This window comes from Callospermophilus lateralis, chromosome 13, assembly GCF_048772815.1.
Source record: "Callospermophilus lateralis isolate mCalLat2 chromosome 13, mCalLat2.hap1, whole genome shotgun sequence".
Lineage (NCBI taxonomy): Eukaryota > Metazoa > Chordata > Mammalia > Rodentia > Sciuridae > Callospermophilus > Callospermophilus lateralis.
The window spans coordinates 12,619,007-12,637,275 of record NC_135317.1 but is presented as its reverse complement, the minus strand read 5'-3'; the positions used below and the strand labels follow the sequence as shown (position 1 = coordinate 12,637,275).

Genomic DNA, 18,269 nt, shown 5'->3' with positions numbered 1-18,269 from the left:
GGGACTGACATTTCACCAGTGTTGTCTTCCCTCAGTGACATACTGAGCATGCTTGGGTTCACACTGCAGGATCTCCAGGAGAAACGTTCTAAGTTGAAACTTGGCTGCACCCCTGTGGAGCCTGCAGGACACCAGGTTCTCCTTGCGCTCCATTTGATAGGGGCAGCCCGAGGGTTACAATGGTCAGCACTCTGTTAATAAGTGATCCTTGCTTCTCTTTAGTGTTTTGCTTGTCTGGAAGCAGGGGATGAGGGCACTAGCAGACTATGATGGAGAGTCATGGGGCGTCAGCTATGTGCGCAATGTCAACGTTCCTCTTTTTTTCTGGTTGAGGTTCTCACCAGAACTTCATGATGGACATCTTACTTCATGATGGACATCTTTAACTAGGGAGATTGTTCCTGGTTCCCATTGCTAGACGGTGCCAGTGTTTGTAATGTTTCACAATCGAGTGGAAGGAGGAGTGTTCACCACACATGTCCAGACCCTGGCTGCTCCACCCCTGCCTCAGCCAGCGTGAGAACAAGAGAGCGGGACAGAGCCAGGCAGAGTTGCAGAGGGCTGGAGAGTGCGCGCACCTTGGTTGCTGTGCCTGGAAGTATGGGCTCTGCAGACACCGAGGGGCAGAGCTCGTCAGCTGGAGTTGAGCAAGAACACATCAGTTCTCCCACAGGCTTCTCTCTCTGTCCTGTTTGTGGGAAACGTTGAAAGAGCCAGATGCTCTCACAAGTTCAGGGAGCATCTAGGCCACCCCAGGAGTATGGCGATTTAGCTATTTACTCCTAAAAATTCAGAGGAGAGCTGCTGCAGTCAGTTTCTGGAGGAAGGTGAAGGTGCATGCAGGTGCTCACCTGCATGCCATCCACTGCCAGCGAGGGCCCGGTCCACTATGACCTCAGTCACATCTACAGAGACACATTGGAACAGTGCTGCAGGGGGTGGGGAGGGAGGGGCCAGCAGTGTTCTGGAGGCAGTAGGGAGTGGGCCATTGAATCCCAGAGTCTCTTCACCAGCTCTCCCTAGGTGTCGGAGGAGGCTTGGCAGGTGGTGAGGGCCGGCGAGGCTGGGAAGGATGCCGGCATTTGGGGTTCTGGGAGCTCCTGGTGCAATCTTGGTCTCCCAACTCCCAGGACCCAGAAGTCCCTCCCGGGTACAAGGAGCAGGAGGTGGGGACAGGCAAGCAGGAGCCCCCTGCAGGTGTGTTCCTTTCTCTGCTGGCATGGGGTGCCCTGTGACTTTACTTGGTAAGCTGTGGGGCCAGAGGGGGCAGTGAAGTAAGTGGAGGCTGGAGGGACTTGGGCTCTGTGGAGTGCACTGTGCCTGGCCTCTGGATGCACAGGGCAGAGGGTTGGCAGTTCCATGTGGTTCAGCCATCTGGGGTCCCTCCTGGAGGCAATTCCTGGTTCTGGCAGCAGAGGAGGCTGACTGGGCACCTTGTCCTTCTTGAGTTCTGTCCCCAGGAACCAGCCCTCGCCCTGTCCTCCTTCCCCGACCAGCCCTTGTGCCCTGCCCTGTCCTGCTCAGGAACCAGCCCTCATGCCCCTTCTCCCCACCTCACTCCTTTGGAAACCTGTGTCAGTTCTTACTGAGAACTGAGCATGGGACGCCTGGTTGGTCCTCAGACCTGGGCCAGGTCCCAAGGCCACTCGGGCAGAGAGGGCTGGGGTGCCCAGAAGGGAGTGCCACGGAGGAGAGACTTGCAGAGGCCTGGGCCTCGGTTGGTGACTGCCTGTGCTATGGGAAAGAGGCCCTTGAAGTAGCCCATAGCATCAGAGACCCTGGTTTGTGCTGGGTATCTGCAGCTGGTGGTGACTGTGGGGTGGGTGGTCAGTGCGTTGAATGTTGTGCCCTCGACAATGTCCTGGCATCCAGAATGCATTTCTGGGAGTAAATGGCATAATCTGACTTGGTCTCCTAACTCCCCAGGATGCAAAAGACCCTCCCGGGTACGAACCTCAATTCCAGCAAGGAGGGTTCCTTCACATTCTGGAGTGTCTCCGGGGGCCCTGGGCCTGTGGTGGCATTCAACTGTGGGCCTGGAGAAGATGCCTGGGCTCTGCTGCTACGTCTGGCCTTGGACGTCTGTCAGGATGGGGTGGGACACAATTCACAGGGCCACAAACAGGGACAAGGAACGAATCAGTACTTTTGACTTCACTCTTGGGAATCTCACTGTTTTGAAATTTATAAAATAAAACATATAAACAGCCGGGTTCAGTGGCGCACACCTATAATCCCAGCGGCTTGGGAGGCTGAGATAGGAGAATCGCAAGTTCAAAGCCAGCGTCAGCAACAGCAAGATGCTTAGCAGCTCAGTGAGACCCTGTCTCTAATAGATAAAATACAAAATAGGTCTGGGGATGTGGCTCAATGGTCAAGTGCCCCTGAGTTCAATCCCTGGTACCAACCAACCAACCAACAAACAAAAACCCCCAAACAGATAGAGCCTTCCATTGGTGCTGCTTGCCCTGAATACCAGCAAGCCCAGCTCACCAATTAAGGAAGGAGCAGCTAGTGGGGATGTTTTTGTTCCTCTCAGAGGGAAGACGGTGACCCCTACATTTTCTCAGAGCTGCCGTCACTGGGAAAGCAGCTGAGAACTTGCTGGAATGGAGGTGGGCCAGACCTGTGTGCACACCTGGCTTCAAGGAGCTTCCTTGGGGTGTGAGGAGCTGCCGCAGTGCAGATCCAGGATGGGGACCTCCTGCCCCCAGGTGTGCCAGGGAGGTTGTTTGAGAAGACTTTGCTAAAACTCGCTTTCCCACTCTTAAGGCAAGCACAGTGAGGTGCAATAGCCAGTGCCTCAGGGCATCACCTGCCCAGGAGGAAGTGAAACCAAGCTCCAGGGCCTGCTGCTGCTGGAGAACCAAGCCTTCCTCTCCTGCCAGCAGACAAGAACAGCTGGCTGATGGGTGGGCTTGGGCTTTTTGCGCGGGCTGTTTGCAGGACGATTGCCGTATGGCAGGCAGGAACAGTGGCTTCACAGACCTTGCCCATCATACAGGGACCTTGCAGTAGGTCCCTCCCGGGAGCACCACGTCAGATGGCAGTCAGCAGACCCACTGCGCAGGAGGGAGGGTGCTCAGGACCGACTCGGGAGGGTTTTGGGGTGTGCCAGGGTGTGAAGTATGGAAGACAGAAGCCTCCCTCCGGGAGAAACAGGGACTGAAAGCTGAGTCCTCGTCCTTTGAGGACTGTTGTGGTTCTCTTTTAACTACTGGCAGGCCCAGCTTAGTTGACTCTCTCCCCAGGCTGCCCAGGCAGCTCCTGTCTTGCAGTGCCTGGTGCCATGGCCTATCCTTGGGCAGGGACTGTCATGTGCACATGGTGCCTCTGGCCCGGAAGCTGAAGTCCAGGAGACAGACAGTAAGCCCTCACTAGATGGATGGCCACCAGAGGCAGGTGCTGCCTGAGTGGCGATGGGAGCGGAGGTTGGGGCCAGGATGTGGATATCCAGTGCTAACTTCTTCCTGAATTGCAGTAGGTGGCAGTATTGGGGACTTCCAGATGAACACTACCATGCTGTTTCTGTTGACATGGTGGTGAGTGTGCCACACCATCCTAGTGCTCATCTTGTAGAATGGACACTCCGTGGTGGCAGATGGCTTCCCAGCCCCTCCCCAGTCCTGGCAGCACTGGTGCACTTTCTTTTCCTATGACCGATTCTGGGAGCCTGAGGCAGCTGGATCTCACAGTAGCATTGTTTTTGAACCCCCAATCCAAGGATCCCACTACACTGTCTGCCTGGACCTGTTGCTGTCTGGACTTCTCCAGTCAGCAAGTGCCTGGGCCCTAGGGACGTGGTTCCAGATGGACTTCTTTGGGTGGGAGGAAGATGTGCTGCAGTGTGAACACTTGGGGTTAGCACTTGTGACTTCAGCCAGACTTGACCTTGTCAAAGGTCGTCATCTGTAGTATTAAGATTCATTAAGTTTAGACAACACAGAAATGTGTGAAGCTAAGCGGAGCTTAACCCCACGTGTCTGAGTCCCCACAGGCAGCCGCTGTCGGCAGATTCCCTTTATGTCTGCATGCGCTTGCAGAGTGGATTGCTCAGTATTTACTATTTTGACCAGTAGATCTAACCATGGCTCTTATTGCTGTCAACATACTGTAGACATCACCTCAGTGTCCGCTTTTAGGTAGTTTCTGCCTGCTTTTAATGTTGGCCTGGTTTTCATAGAGAGATATGCTTTGATTCACTGAGCTTTCTCCTGTTGAAGGACAGGAAGTGCTTGTCAGCATTTGGCTATATTAATGAAATACAACCACCTCCTTGAGCTGGGTCCCCAGGAAGAGACTTCCCACAGGGGAATGTGCACAGTTAGAATTCTGCCTGCCATGGCCAGGTCCCGTTCAAGTGTGTTGTCCATTGTGTGTCTCTCGGCAGCTTACAGTGAGCCCATGGTCTCCATCAAGAAAGTAACCTCAACATTTTAACTTTCTGATTTTAATGTTAAAAATATATTGTTATTTTAATTTTTATCTTCTAAAAAATTCCTGTGGTTAGGTATGTTCACCTGTTTCTTTTGCTCATTTGCCTTTCGGATCACTACTGATTTTTTTTGTCTCGAGTTTGGATATTAGTCCTTTGTCACCTGTCATAAACAAATATTTTTTGCAACCTCTGTTTGCCTTTTAGCTTTAAGGTTCTGCAGTAGTTTTGGTCTTAGCAAATATGTCAGTTTTCCTTGGGTTCAGCCATTGTACAGCTTCCAGACTGATTTCTGGGCTTGGAGAACCTCCCCACTTGTGATCGTAGACACTCCTGTCCCTGTTTTGACGTTAATGTGTGTGGATCATCTCGCCTTCGCCTCTTGTTTCTGCAGGTGGTGAGGTCCAGTCTGCACCCTTTCCAGTCAGCCAGTCAAGCCTAGGCTCTCCGTTGTTTTTAAATCCAACTTGATTCTCATAGCAGGTGATGTGAAGTGCAGGAAGCCTTCCCAGCAAAGGTGGGGACCCATGCCATGTGCACCCAGCTGCTCTGAACAGAGCCCCTTTTCTCTGAGCCAAAACCTTCTGTAAAGCTGTTTGACAGTCGTTCCCACCCCCAGGGATGGCTATTGTTGAAACATGCAATAGCAGGTGGAGTTTGGCTGCCAGGGTTCTGTTTTCTCCTCCGCAGACCCTCCATCCCGTGAACTCATGCGTGGACAGTGCACTGCCTGGAATCTGTAAGCTCTGTGGAGGTCTGTGCCAAGGAGGTGATATGGCTTGCTGGCTGGTGGCATTGCCCTAGATGGGGTTGCTGCCATTTGGTTCTGGTTCCCACTGGTAAGGTCAGGACTGAGTCCTCTTAAGAGAGACTTAGAAGTGAGATGGCGGCAGGGGCAGGGGCTCCACCCCGTGCCAAGTCACGCACTTAGGATTGTTCTACAGGTTTCTTAGGGCTGGGCAGGCTTCCTGCAGGCAGCTCTGGGGAGGACCAAAGAGGAGGCTCTGTACAGTTTGACTCATGCTGCCCAGCACCCACACATTGTCCTTGGGGAGAAGTGTGCCCGGGTGTGTAGACCTGCCATGTGCTCGAGCACTGCCGTGAGTGCCTACTCTGTTCTCACAGGCAGCTATTTACGCATTTGTCATCCTAGGACTGCTTGGAACACCCGTGTTCTCAGCGTCCTTGTCCTGAGTGTTGGGTGCTGCGACTTCCCAGCTCGGTTCCCTCCTGCTTTGGTAGCTCTGCATGATTGCTGAGAGGAGTGTAGGGCTGACATGACACTTGCAGCATCTGGCTTCTTGTTACTAACCCTGAAACCCCTCGAGCTTCACGCAGGTCTTCATGGTGCTGGTGTTAGAGGTTGTACAGTCCCAGCCGCACTGCCCTGAGCGCCCCAGTCTGAGCAGCAGGCTGGTGCACAGACAGACGGTGCTTCTGCAAGTTGCTTTCTTTGAGTCAATTGTCTGTGTTAAACATCTCTGATTGGAGGAAGTGTCAGCAAGAGGTTTCTCAGAGGAGGTGTTGGTGGGCAGTGGCTCTGTAGCATTGAGACTTTGATTCACTAGTTAGACAGCGGCTTTGGCTCCATCAGAGCTCTTGCCCAAGGTAGTTAGGGGCGTGTCTAGTGCAGGCTGAGAGGAAGGACCCTCCTGCCCCTGGGTTGTGGGATCATGGGTGATTTGGTCCCCTGCATACCTGGAGGCACAGTAAAACAAAGGCCTGACCTTTGCCCATTTGAAGGACCATTTATTTGGAGAGGAGTAGAGAGTCTGCATGTGCAGCGTGGCAGGGTCCTGTCTTGGCTGTCCTCTGGTGAGAGTCTTTGGGTCTTTATGCTAAACCGCTATGACACTAGCTCACCAGCTTCCTGGCCCACATCTCAGGCGCCCTTCCTTTTATCTGAAGGGGATCCTCTGCTGTCTCCCTGCTAGGGGATGCAGGGCACTGAGCCACCAGACCTGGAGGGGCCTGTCCAGGTTGCAGAGATCTGCTGGGCTGCATCTCTGGCCAAGGAAGTAGATCCGAGCACCCGGCACTTTGCCCTGCCTGTGCCAGCTCCTGTGTCCCTGCAACTCAGGTGGGCTTGGGGACGGTGTGTGATTTTACCGGAAGAGCGCAAAGTTGGGTGGCAGTGGGTTTGCCATCCAGGTCTTCCCGTTGCCAGCCTTGGTGCTGTGGGCAGTCGCCTGACCTGCACATGCCCGTGCCACGTGGATGGCAGTGAAGACCTGCCACAGGCTTCCCAAGGCGATGCTTTTGCAGTCCTCTGTCCTCCTTGTTTTACCTGAAAAACCCATTGAACTGCGTCTGAGATCTTATGAGTATTTATTCTCCCATCTTGGCTTTTTGACCTGGACCTGTCCCCTCAAGATTCTCTCTCCCTCTGTTTTTAAAATAAACATATTGAGAAGAGAAAAGGTGAATGCTAAGTTAGAATTAGAGGTGTAGGAGTTTACAGTTCAGCTTTCATTCTCTAGTTCCTTGGGCGGCCTGTGTCTGGGGCTGCCTGTCGTGACTTGGTGGTTCTGTGCAGCTTGGTTTCTGAAGTGAGGAGCCGATCAGCTCAGCCTTGTGAGACGAAGTTGGGCCACTCAGAGGGCTCAGTGGCCAGGGGGATCTCCTGGTGGCCCAGCAGGCAGGCCACGCCCATGCTGACCCACTTCCTGCTGGCTTTGTTCTTCTGCTTCCCTGGCCTGGACAGTCCACCTGAGCTGCTCCAAGGCCTTTGATCTTTTAGGCAGTTCTCAGTCCCTGCTGCTCACCCAGGAAGCTTTTGAAAATACCAATGCCTGAGATTTACAAACTGAACTAAAAGTGGAGCTTCTGATACCTGCATTTCCTGTGCCTCCAGTGACTTTGGCATCAGTGATGGTCCAGAGCTCTGCTTGGCACAGGAGAACCAGAGGCCATGCTGGGCACTTGTGGTTCAGTTATCACTGTGTTCGGGGAGGAGGGTCTCTTATCAGTGGCCCTGGGCATGTGGAGTGTGCATTGGCTCCCTCATTTTCCTGTAAGGGCCAGCATGGCTCGCTGTGTGTCCAGGGGAAGGATGCATCTAGAGGGCCGAGGGGAGGCCCAGGAGTGGCGCTCCATCTGAGAGCAGGCCTGGCCCCTTCCCTCTTCCTCCTCCATGCAGGTGCACTCCTCCCTGTGACCCCTGCCCTAGGCGCTGTTAGTAGGCGCTGCCTTAGGTAGGCTTGTGGAGAGGCTGCTGGGCCCTCTGAAGCCACTGTCCTGTCTGACAAGGGCTGATTCAGAGGCAGGCACTCTCCTCACAGTTCAGGCGTACAGGAATTGTTCTTCTTTAAAAAGCACCTGAATGGCATTAACATGCAGAGATTTGGGAGCCTGGCAGGCAATGCCAGGTGTCTGCACAGCTCTCCTCTGCCCCTTCTCCAGCACCCTTTGCAGGTGTTTATTAAGTTGCAAATTTTTGTTTCTTCTCCTTTTCCTTTTAAAATGTGCTAAAATATGCATAGTTGGTGGTGCTGCCCAGAAAGTGAGTGTGTGAAGTGCTGTCCTGTCCCATTCTACCTCCCGCCTGGCAGGGTCTCTGCACCCGGATCCCCTCTGCCTCTCGCCTGGCAGGGTCTCTGCACCCGGATCCCCTCTGCCTCCAGCTTGGCAGGTCTCTGCACATGGGATTTCCTCACTTGGGTCTGATGATGGACAGAGAGCGGCAGCACTGTTAGCTTGTTTGTTTCAGAAGGTAGGCAGATCTTGCTGGTCTAATCCCTTCTCAGAAGCTTGTGCCAGTCCTTCAGGGTGAAGGCGTGTGGTGTTCCCATGGTTGCCCTGGGAAACTCCTCTTCTGTGTCCATGGAGCAAGTGGCTATTGTCCATGACCCTCTCTCCCATTCAGGCACCTCCCTTGTTAAGGTGCTATAGTAAGCAGTGTATTAGGGTCAGTGCTGTGGGGACTTGACCTCGAAAGTATGTGTCCTCATGCAAATAACTCCCTTACTGATTTCTCTCTGGGCCAATAGCCAGGCAAAGCTTCTCTGTAGCAGTGCTGGTGGGTCCAGGCTGCTGCTGTGGGATGGACCCCTAAGGTCCGCAACTCCTCCTCCTGCTAATCTTTCCTGAGCATGTCCTGGTGCCCCTCAGTGAGGACAGCCTGGCAGTCTTGAGCTTTTCCTGAGTTTGGGTGAGGAAAGCTTCCCATTTCTCCTCATGATGTCTCCACTGCCCCTCACCTTCTGGCTCCGTGGTGAGCTCTGCTCTGCCTGGACACCAGCTGATCTGTTGTGCCCCTCAGGGGCCCTCAGAGAAGCTAGCGCAGTGGGTGCTGTGGGTGGTGGGCTTCCTGGCCTGCCATGGAGAGAGTTAGTGGCTTCCAACCCATGTGTCAGAAGTCAATTGTCCGAGGCCTGTGCTGACAGGTCCAGTCCTGGGCCCTCCCCATACTTTCCCTGGGTCCCCTCTTCTCCTGGCCCTGGATGTTGATTTGGCAGGGGTCTGGTGTGGGCTGAACCATGGAATGTCCATCATGATCATCCCGAGGGAGCTGTGTGTCTCCCTGTGACAGTAACAGGAGGAAACTGTGGTCTATGTTCGCCCATCCCACTCCCAGTTAAAAGGCGGTTTGGCCTCCTGGTTGGGCTTCTGTGTGTTGGTCGCTTGCTGCTGTCTGTGTGGCGTGGGTGTTGTGGTTAGCCCTGTGAGCTCTTGGGGTGTGAGTGTGTCTCCTCAGAGGCACAGGCCCACATCAGAACAGCTGGTCCGTCTAAGTGCCTCTGCTGATAGCATAGTGACCATAGGTGTGGGTAGATTGTTTAGATAATTGAAGGCTGGCTTCCTGGATTTATCTATGTTCTGCCAGGATAGATGCAGATGGGGTTGGGAAGAGAATCAGGAGGGACGTGGTGGTCCTGGAACCCTCCCTGTCACTTCAGGGGTGGTGGCATTCCTTCTAGTGAACCAGTGAATGGAGGGAATCTCTAACTAGATGACTTTCGCACAGGTCAGCAGATGTGAGAGTCACAGTCTGTTGGGGACATGGAAGGTACTTGATTAATGTGTTCTGCTTTCAGAAAGGCTCTTTTATGTCTTGTCTGTATTCTAGCTCAAGGCCTTATAGTTTTTTTGTTTACTTTTTTCTTTATAAAAATCTAGACTGCCGAATCTATTATCTCTAATGGGGTAGCTTTGTTTCTTTGTTCTGCAGGTTTTACTTCTTGGTGCTTATGCATCAGTGGTACCTGCTGTGGTCCTGGTCCCCTGTGAGCAGTTCATCCACACAGGTGTTGCTGACATGGCTCAGGGCTGGGTCACTGTGTTGCTTATCTCGATAGAGTCTCCTGAAGACGAGGCCTCTGGCTCCATCCCAGGGCTGGTAGAAACAGGCAACAGTGGACATTCTCCTGTCTTTCAAAATGGCCAGTGGGCCGCTCCTTCCTTCCCCAGAAGACTGAACGGTCCTTGGGGACCCTCCCATGTCTATGGAGTTCAGCCCTTTTAAGGAGATCAGTGATGATTAATAACTTGGAGAACCATGGTATAGAGATGAGGACTGGGTTAAACTGTGTGTCCCAGGGGCTTTATTAAGAGCTATGGGGTATGCTATCCCCAGCGTGGAGCCACTTCTTTGCAAGGTATTATTTGATTAAAGATGCTTCTAATAGCCAGGTTGAGGATCTCTGACTAAACCCTGCTTTGGGGCTGGTAGCTGGGAGTTTGGATGAGTGTGATATTCTGAGGAGAGAAAGATGGGTGTGCTGGCCACCGGGCTGCCACCAGTGTCTTGGACAGAACTTGTTTTTGTTTTGAACATGAACTCAATTTCTTTGCTGTCGAGGAAGATGTGGCCAATGGCTGCATATGCTCCGGGTCCACACACTTGTGGACTTTTTTGGGCCCCTAAAGTCCTACAATTTTGTGTAGTAGAGCTGGCAAATTAGGGACTGGAAATCAGGAACGGACAGCTCGGCAGCAGGGGCAGTTTTCCAGAAGTTTCCCACTGAGGCTTGAGTATTGCTCTCCTGAGCTGTGGCTCTGGTTCCCCTGACAGGCAACCCTGGTCCCATGTGTTCACACTGACTGGCCTGTGGAGGGGACCTTGCAGCCCAGTCAGCAGTGGAGCAGGCAAATGGTCAGTGTAGACGCAGAGCCTCGCCTAGTGTGTGGCCGGTGTGGCCGGCTGCTGCTGTGTGAGCCCGCGAGAATGAGTGCGCCTTGCGTGTGTAGCATTTGAGTGGAAAGGAAGCAATCACTGCCACCGCCAGCACTCAGGAGGAGGACAGCACTGGGAACGTCTTCCTCACTCTCCTGTCCACGTGCATGGATTGTGAAGTCACCACTGTGGGCTTTGTGTGTAGGTGTGTGCTCCTGAGGAACTCCAGCCTGGTACAGCTCAGTAGTCCATGTTCTTCATCAACAGCATTCTCTGTGTTAGGACATGCGGCTTTTTCGTTTTGCAGAAGCCGACAGTGTTCTTGTCAAGAACAGACCTGGGTGCAAGAGGGTTTCCCTTGATGCTCCCAGGTTTGGTGTCTGCTCTGGAGCCCTGAGCACTCCGGGTGGACTAGGTCTAGCTGAGAATATGGACATTTTCGCTAGTATTTACCCACATTGAAGCTTCCCTTCTGTATGAAGATGTGGAAGGAAAGATTGACTAAGTGTGATGCTATTGCCCTGTGGCTGAGCTCTGCAGAGTGAGACTGTTGGCTCAGGCTGCTGGGGCTGAATCTGGGCTGCTTGGGTAAATTCAGATACTCTTCTGCTTCACATAATTGTGATCACCCACCCACCAGTGGATGAGGACTCTAGAGTGTGAAATTAACACATCAAGTGAATTTTATATCATGGTAGCCTTGGGCTGGTTTTTGCAAATTAAATTTTGCAGGAATTAGCCTCAGCCTTACAAAAGTAGCATTAGTTTAGTGCTGGAAACCAAGCTGTTTCCGCTGCAGTTCCACCCTGAAAGGTGAGAGGTGATTTGACTGGGATGAAGAGTCTTGTTGAATCGACTGTTCTTCTGTTTGGTGGAAACCACCATTGACCAAAGGTAACTGCCATCATAAGACCTGACCCCCATGGGTGTGAAGAAGTGCACCCAGGGATGACCATCCAAGTGGTGGTCAGCCAGCAGACACCGCCTCTTCCTAAGACCCCCGGTGAGAGTCCTCATTTGGTGTTTGGGAAAAGATGGTTTTCTTCTCAGTGCTCTGAGAATGGGTCCATCTCAGCCCTCTCAAGTTAACCATACTCACTTACCCAACTACTAACAGGTTAGTAATTTACAACAAGGGATGTGGGCACCATGGTTCTGAGATCTGACCTCTTCTCAGCCCCACATTGTCTCCCTGAAGGTCGGGCGAGGTCTGCTGGTTGCTTGGTACATTTGCCATCAGAGCAAGGAAGAGAGAAATGGAGCAGTTGGACTCAGGCCTGCACTGCCCATGCAGTGGCCAAGGATCTCTCCCCTCTGGAGGACAGAATCCAATCCTCATGGGTTCTTTTTCTATGTGGCCAGGGTGCCCATTGCCTGTCCCACGCTCCTTCCCTAATCCTGCTGTGGTAGTAGCTCTCAGGCCTGGGAATTCTTGCTCTTTAGAGTTGAAGTCCAGGGACCAGAGGATCTGTTTCTCTATTTCCCAGCCCCGTGGGGAGCTTTGCTCAGATGAAGGCCCGTGGCAGCTGGCGTCCTGGGTGGGGTTCTGTTGAGCGGGCAGGGGCTTGCCACTGTTTCCAGGAAGGCGGCTTCTTTGTTTTGGCTGCTCTCTGTACCAGCATTGCTTTGCTGATGTGGAATAATGATTCATTTAAAAGTTCTGTGTCATTTAGATTTACGATGTTTCTGTCTCCTGCTGATCTGACTGTGCCTTGGACTGGCATGGGGTGTCTGGCTTGCTGGCAGGGTGTTGTGTCTTCATGGGCCAGGTGCCCTGTTAGGGTGAGAGGGCAGAGCATGGAGGAGGTGTACCTGATTCCTAGACCCTCAGCCCTGCAGGACAGTCAGGACAGACGTCATGTTGTAAGTGTAATGTTGGGTGGCGTCTGCCAGAGCATGGAAGTCAAGACCTGCAGCTTCCTGAAGCTGCGAGATTGTGGAGGATACCACTGGATGGCAAGTGCTCTTGGAGAATGGGGAGTTAGTGCCTGGCTGTGGTTCATTGGGGTGGGAATGGAGTGGTAGGGCCTGGTGTGCTGGATAGGAGAGAGAGTGATATGATAGGATGGAAGGAAATGCATGGGAGACACTGAGACATGCCGAGCACCTGCCCCAGCTGGATGTGACATGACTTCAGGTGCTTGGAGCCTTGGCCTCTGACCAGTCAGGATGCTACAGCCATGTGCTGGTAGAACGAGCCTCAGGGGTGCTCACCCGGAACAGGCACGTGGTGCTCTCTCTGTTCTGCCGCTGCCCTGAACACCTTACCTCCCATGTCTGGTGGTGGACATGAGGCCTGCCTCACAGATGCCTCCACCTTCCCCAGAGGGGACTTGCTGGCGCCTGCGGTGGCAGCTGCAGTGTGGCTGCTCTGCCCTCGTGAGTGCTTATGAGTCCTCTGCGGGTGGGGCGCAGGTTCATTGCCCATGCTGGTCACGGGATCTCTGCTGCCTCCCTTCTCTTCACTCCAGCTGCCATCCAGGGGTTCTTCAGTGGTCTTCGGTCTCTTGGCCCACCAGTTTCCTCGGTCCTGTGCTCAGTGAGACATAGTATCCAGATCTAAAAGTTGGAGGGAAATGAAGTGAGTTTTCAAGAGTCCTCTTCTGTAACTTTGGTGAGTTGTCCTGCCTTATTGTCCTGAGGTGAAGTCTGCCCCAGGGCTCGCTGACCTGTTTTAGGTTTTCATCTGTGGTAAGAAGAGATGCCTACTTTTTCAAGGCACAGGTTGAAAGACTCTCCTGCCTGCTGTTGGAAGCAGCTCGGCTCCTCCCGGACGACAGGCCAACAGGCCGACCTGCCTGTGGCTCTGAGCTGTGGGGTGCTGTCCCTCATGTTCGTAGCACAGGAAGGAGCACATCTGCACATGTGGTACCTGGGCTGCTGAAATGCACTTGGCCATCTTGTCCCTGAAGTGGCGTAAGAAGAAGGGTTTTTGAAGCCTTTCTTTCAAAATGTGCATGTGGTGATGATTTGGTCCCCTTTACCTTTAGCAGCAGTGGCCACGGGAAACCTGGCATGCCAAAAGGAGAGGTGTCCTGAGTGCTTCCTGGTTTTCCTGGGTTGGCCGTGGGGTGCCTCTGGCCACACCCGTTGAGGGCCTGCTGGGATCTTCCTAGGGCACTCCTGACCAGCTGCCGTGGTCCTTAGCTGTGGGTTGTCTTCTGTGAAAGTGGCTTGTCCTTATTTCGGGATGCCATCTGACGACCTGGGGCCAGTGTGATGGTGAAGGCCTGTGACAGATCCTTCTTGCCCTCAGTGTGGCTTCCTACGATGGACAGGGTGCAGGCTGGCTTTGTGCAGGAGCGGTTCTATGCACTTCCCAGGACCCTGTATTCCTGCCCCTGTCCTCAGCTGCCCTGAGTGGGCTGTCTTTGAACTCAGCTGGTGTTTCTGTGGAGTGGCTCTGGAGGCCAGGTCTTTGCTGTGATGCATGCTGACTGCCAGGTGACATCAGGCTGTCAGGCTGTCAGGCTTTGTCAGGGACTGGAAAGGTGGATTCTAACTCGCTGTCTGCTTCTCTGGCTACTCCTGGCGTTTTGGTGAGCGTCTGCGTGTGGCAGAGTGGTTTGGGGTCTGCTCCTGTCTGTTCAAGGTCTGTCTTGGGCACTGCTGATAAGAACTAGGCCGTGGGCTGCAGTGGGAGCCGATGCTGTCACCCGCTCCAGGCTGGCTCAGGGAGGACGAGCATGGCAAAGAGGGCAGACTTAACCCCGAGGACCTGCTTTTCCTCCCTGGCCTTAGCTTACCAGGGAGGGGGTGGTGAGTCTGGAACAGTTTTTTCTTTTCTCCTGGGCGTGGGAGTGACACTGTGAGAGACAGATGTGCTGGGGGCTTGTTTTGGTGGAGGTGTCCCTTGTCCTCAAGGTGTCCCCTCCTGAGATGAGCCTTTCAGGTGTTTGGGTTGTAACTATTTTTAAGTGTAAGCCTCTTCTGGAACTGAACGAGTAATGTCCATATTTAGCTGACTTGGCTTCTGGTTTTACTTACTTCTATTCCATGGACAGTTATTATCAGGAAGCAAGCCAAATGCTTCACAGAGAGAAGCAGGTTGAATTCTGCTAACTACAGACACAGGTGCTTAGTGTGCAGACTCCTTCACTTGGAAACTCACTCCTGGAAAGCATTTCCTTGTTGTTATTTTAATAAAAATAATTGACCCTTTTTGAGCTCATGTGATAAAATTAACCATCACTCACCCGAGTGGCCAGCGCCAGCAGCTGCGAGGATGGGTGCTTGCCCAGGGGCTGCTACAGACCAGCTCCTAGAGAAAGCGCCATCCATGTCTGGTGGCACGGGGTGTGTGCAATGCAGAAGGCCACCTCTGGGAGGATGGCCTGTGTCTCCCTCCCTAGTCTAGAGCCTGTGGAGGCTCTTGCGGAAGCTACTGGATGGAAATCTGTAGCGTCCTGAGCAGGAACAAAGGGTGCTGTTTTGAGGGACGTGTTGTGGAAAGAGTTCTCTTTTTGAAGGCTCTGGTATTTGATAGGCTGGATAAAGTGTGTGTTAAAAATAGGCCTCCAAGTGTTTTGTTCCCCAGTGCCCCTCTGGCGCAGTGGCTGTGTGGACACTCACCATGGCGCTGGGGCATTTGTCCAGGGCCTGGGGTTTGGGCCTCACTTCCCTGGGTGGGGCACTGACTGCATGCTCCTCCCTCTCAGTCCTTTCCTGGCCTCCACTGGTGGCTGCACTTGAGTGGTTCCAGTGCCTGACACATGTCTTTTGCAGGGACAGACCGGAAGTCAAGGTAGAAGTTTAAAATTGAATTTATCCATTTTTGTTCTTAATTTTGGAGGAAGAAACTTCCGTAGATGGAATGGGAAGCAGCGTGTGGAGCCTCTTCCTCCCCTCGTTGCTGGTCACTTGTGAGCTTTAGGAAGGCCTGAGCAGGGCTGTCAGAGCCTGGGTTCTGTCCTCTTAATTAGGAAACTGACCAGTCACCCAGTGGTCTCCCTAGTGCATGGTGACTTGAATGCATTGTCTGACTGGAAGGGAGGCAGGCCCACAGACTTGAAGGCACTTCCTGCGTGGGCTTCACAGTAGACGGGGACCTGGCAGGTCTGCTGGGACATCGTGCAGGGAGAGTGAGCACGGAGGCTGCGCCCTAGCCCTGGCTGCCTGTCCCCTCGGGCAGTTTGGGCAGTCACACAGGTAGCCAGAGGCAGGGTGCAGCCAGCTACGGTGCCCTGGTTCCATCCCGTGCCCTGGTCCTGTCCCGTGCTGTCTGCTCTGATCCCTCCCTGTCTCTGGCACCTGTGGTTCGGCAGATTCAGAATGCTCACTCTGAGCACCTCGGCCAGGGCCCCTGTCTGGGTTTCAGCTTTCCACAGTCAGAGTTGAGAAAGCATGGGCTGCCTGATAGGGCAGTGGGTGGGCCTGTCTGCCACTGTCAGCGAAAGCCACATCTAGGCGGGGCTCACCCCGCCAGGTTCTGGGCTGTGACAGGCGCTCTCAAGGTGAAGGCAAAGTCTCTGTGCTTGGCTCTTAAGGCCGAGCTCCTTGATGGACAGTTGCCTTCGCAGCGAGGCTCTTCCTGGCCACCGGAGCAGGGGGCTCAGCCATACTCTTCTTCCTCTCCCCTGGCCTTCTCCTGACCCTGCGGTTCCCACAGGTTTGTGTGGGTGCTGTTTGCTCCTCAGCTCCTTCTGCTCAGATGCACATGGTGCCCCTGCCCTGGACCTGCTCCCCCTGGGGTATGTGAGAGCACGGACGGGCCTGCATGCTGTGGCTGGAGTGTCTCTGGAGTGCCTGTTAGTCCTGGCACCCGAATCTTGTCATCTTCACCTTCCTGCCAGTCCTGCAGGCTCCTCACTCAGCTGCTGCCTCTAGATGACCCTCCCCTGAGCTTGTTCTACACGCCACACCTGGCGAGTTGCCCAGCGGCACCCTGACAGCATTGTCCACCCTTTTCCATCTTAAAAGTTTCTTGAATCTTTTAAATGATCGCTTGGGAAGAGGTCTTAGTGTTTCTGCTCAAGCTGTGCATCTGCTGAGTCTTCTTGGGTTGTCTCTTCCCTGGCAGAGGTGGCCACTGGTTTGTGCTCTGCCCAGTACAGTGGTCGGGTGACACGCAATGAGGTGCTGCTGCTGTGCTGACAATGGCAGCCACAGCGGTGACTGGTGCTCAGAAAGACAGATGTACTGCTTTTCAAACGCTTCCTGCTCTGTGTGATTCGTTTGGCTACTTTCCTGGTTGATGACACTGCTGCTGCCAGGCTTGTTTCCTGTGTGAGGGGCAGTGGCCACGAGCCCTTGAGGTTGGCAGTCCTGTGTGCATGGGTTAAGCCACCCTCATATTGAAATTTCTATACTGATTTGATGAAAAAGAAGATAAAAATATCAAAAAAGGCACAGTAATCAAGTCTAACTTATAGTGGGTGGCTGGATAAGAAAGTGCATATTTAAAACACTGAGAGGTGTAAATTTCGATGTGATAGAATGCAGCCACGCACCCTCCAATAGATGGCGGCTCCTTCAATCGTCTGTCGAGCTCCTAGACAGATGGTTCTTCGAGTAATGAACACTCTCCTTTGAATATAGCAAGATACCATTTGGTAAACTGATGAAGTGGCATTATTAATACATATTTCATGCAGCAACAACAAAAATACCCAGGTGGGCGTTAGTAGCTGGAGTTGAGGAAGATTCTGTGCTCCATCTTGTAGGTAACTCGTGCCTGGCCCCTTTCAGTGTCCCAACATGGGTCTCCACTTCTGCACAGGGAGGAAGAGGACATTCCTGGCATAGCTGCCTCCGTTGGGACACTCTACCTGAGAACCCGGTCTTCCTCCCTGCACAGGACTGTCACCCACAGAGGCAGGGACATGCATGGACCAGATACAGGTGAGAGAGAAGAAGCCTAGCGCTGCTTGTTGTTCCTGTGTGACTTAGAAGACCCAGGTTCTCCTCTGGTTTGTGCCTCAGCCCCCGGGGTTTCAGGCAGCACCTGCCTCTGTTCATGCCCTAGAAAAGGGAGCTTCCACCATCACCACAGTGTGCCTGCCTTCATCACCCAGCTGCGTCTCGTGTGTGTTGGAGGCGTTTCTTGGCCTGGCACCCTTTTCCCAGGCTCATGGAGGACCAGGCTGCATCCAAGGGACGTGTGGCCTGTAGGCTGTGTGCTTTCTGAGGCTGCCGGTGGTCATCTTTCTTAATCACTCCTGCTTGCTGCTCCAGCATGTTCCCCAGGACACACAGGAAAACAGGAAAGCTGTGCTTCTGGACATGTGACTAGGCAACTCACGTTCCATTTCCAGGGATTCCCTGCCAGCACACTGTCACCTCCTCACGAGAGGGCATTTGTCTTGTGAGGACTCTGTCCCCTATCCTGGCTGCTGTGGTGTGCATGGGGCTGTCCCCCGTGACTCATGTGCCTTGGTCCTCCGTGTGGAGGCGGTGGGCCCTTTGAGATGGTGGGGCCCAGTGGGACATCACTGGGTACTGACCTGGGAAGGGAGTGAAGTGTCCCTTGGGGCTTGGGGTGGGCTCTCGCAGGAGCCAGTTGTTATCAGAGGCGCCCTCCAGCTTCCTGCTCATCTGGGCTTCCACCACTATGGTTCCTCACCAGAGCCAGAGCTCGCACCAACTCCACGCCTCAACTCCAGAGCTGTGGGCCAAGTGAACCTGCTTCCTGAGGATGACCCAGCTTCAGGTATTGCATTATAGTAACAGAAATCAGAGTGACGAGTGAGCTCTCCCAGAAGTGACCGGGGGACACATCTC

The 18,269-nt window shown here is 53.5% G+C and overlaps 1 protein-coding gene across 3 annotated transcripts in view; it reads left to right on the top strand.

Moving 5' to 3' along the window:
* The window catches only part of Sipa1l2 (signal induced proliferation associated 1 like 2), a 139,891-nt gene that overhangs the window by 35,447 nt on the left and 86,175 nt on the right, over positions 1 to 18,269 (top strand). Inside the window, exon 1 of one of the 3 annotated variants that reach the window (XM_076872965.1) lies at positions 13,091 to 13,164. The exons of the other annotated variants lie outside the window; for them this stretch is intronic. The gene's annotated coding sequence lies outside the window, so the exon portion shown is untranslated. Of the gene's footprint in view, positions 1 to 13,090; positions 13,165 to 18,269 lie in introns of those variants that run through there. 3 annotated transcript variants of the gene reach the window in all.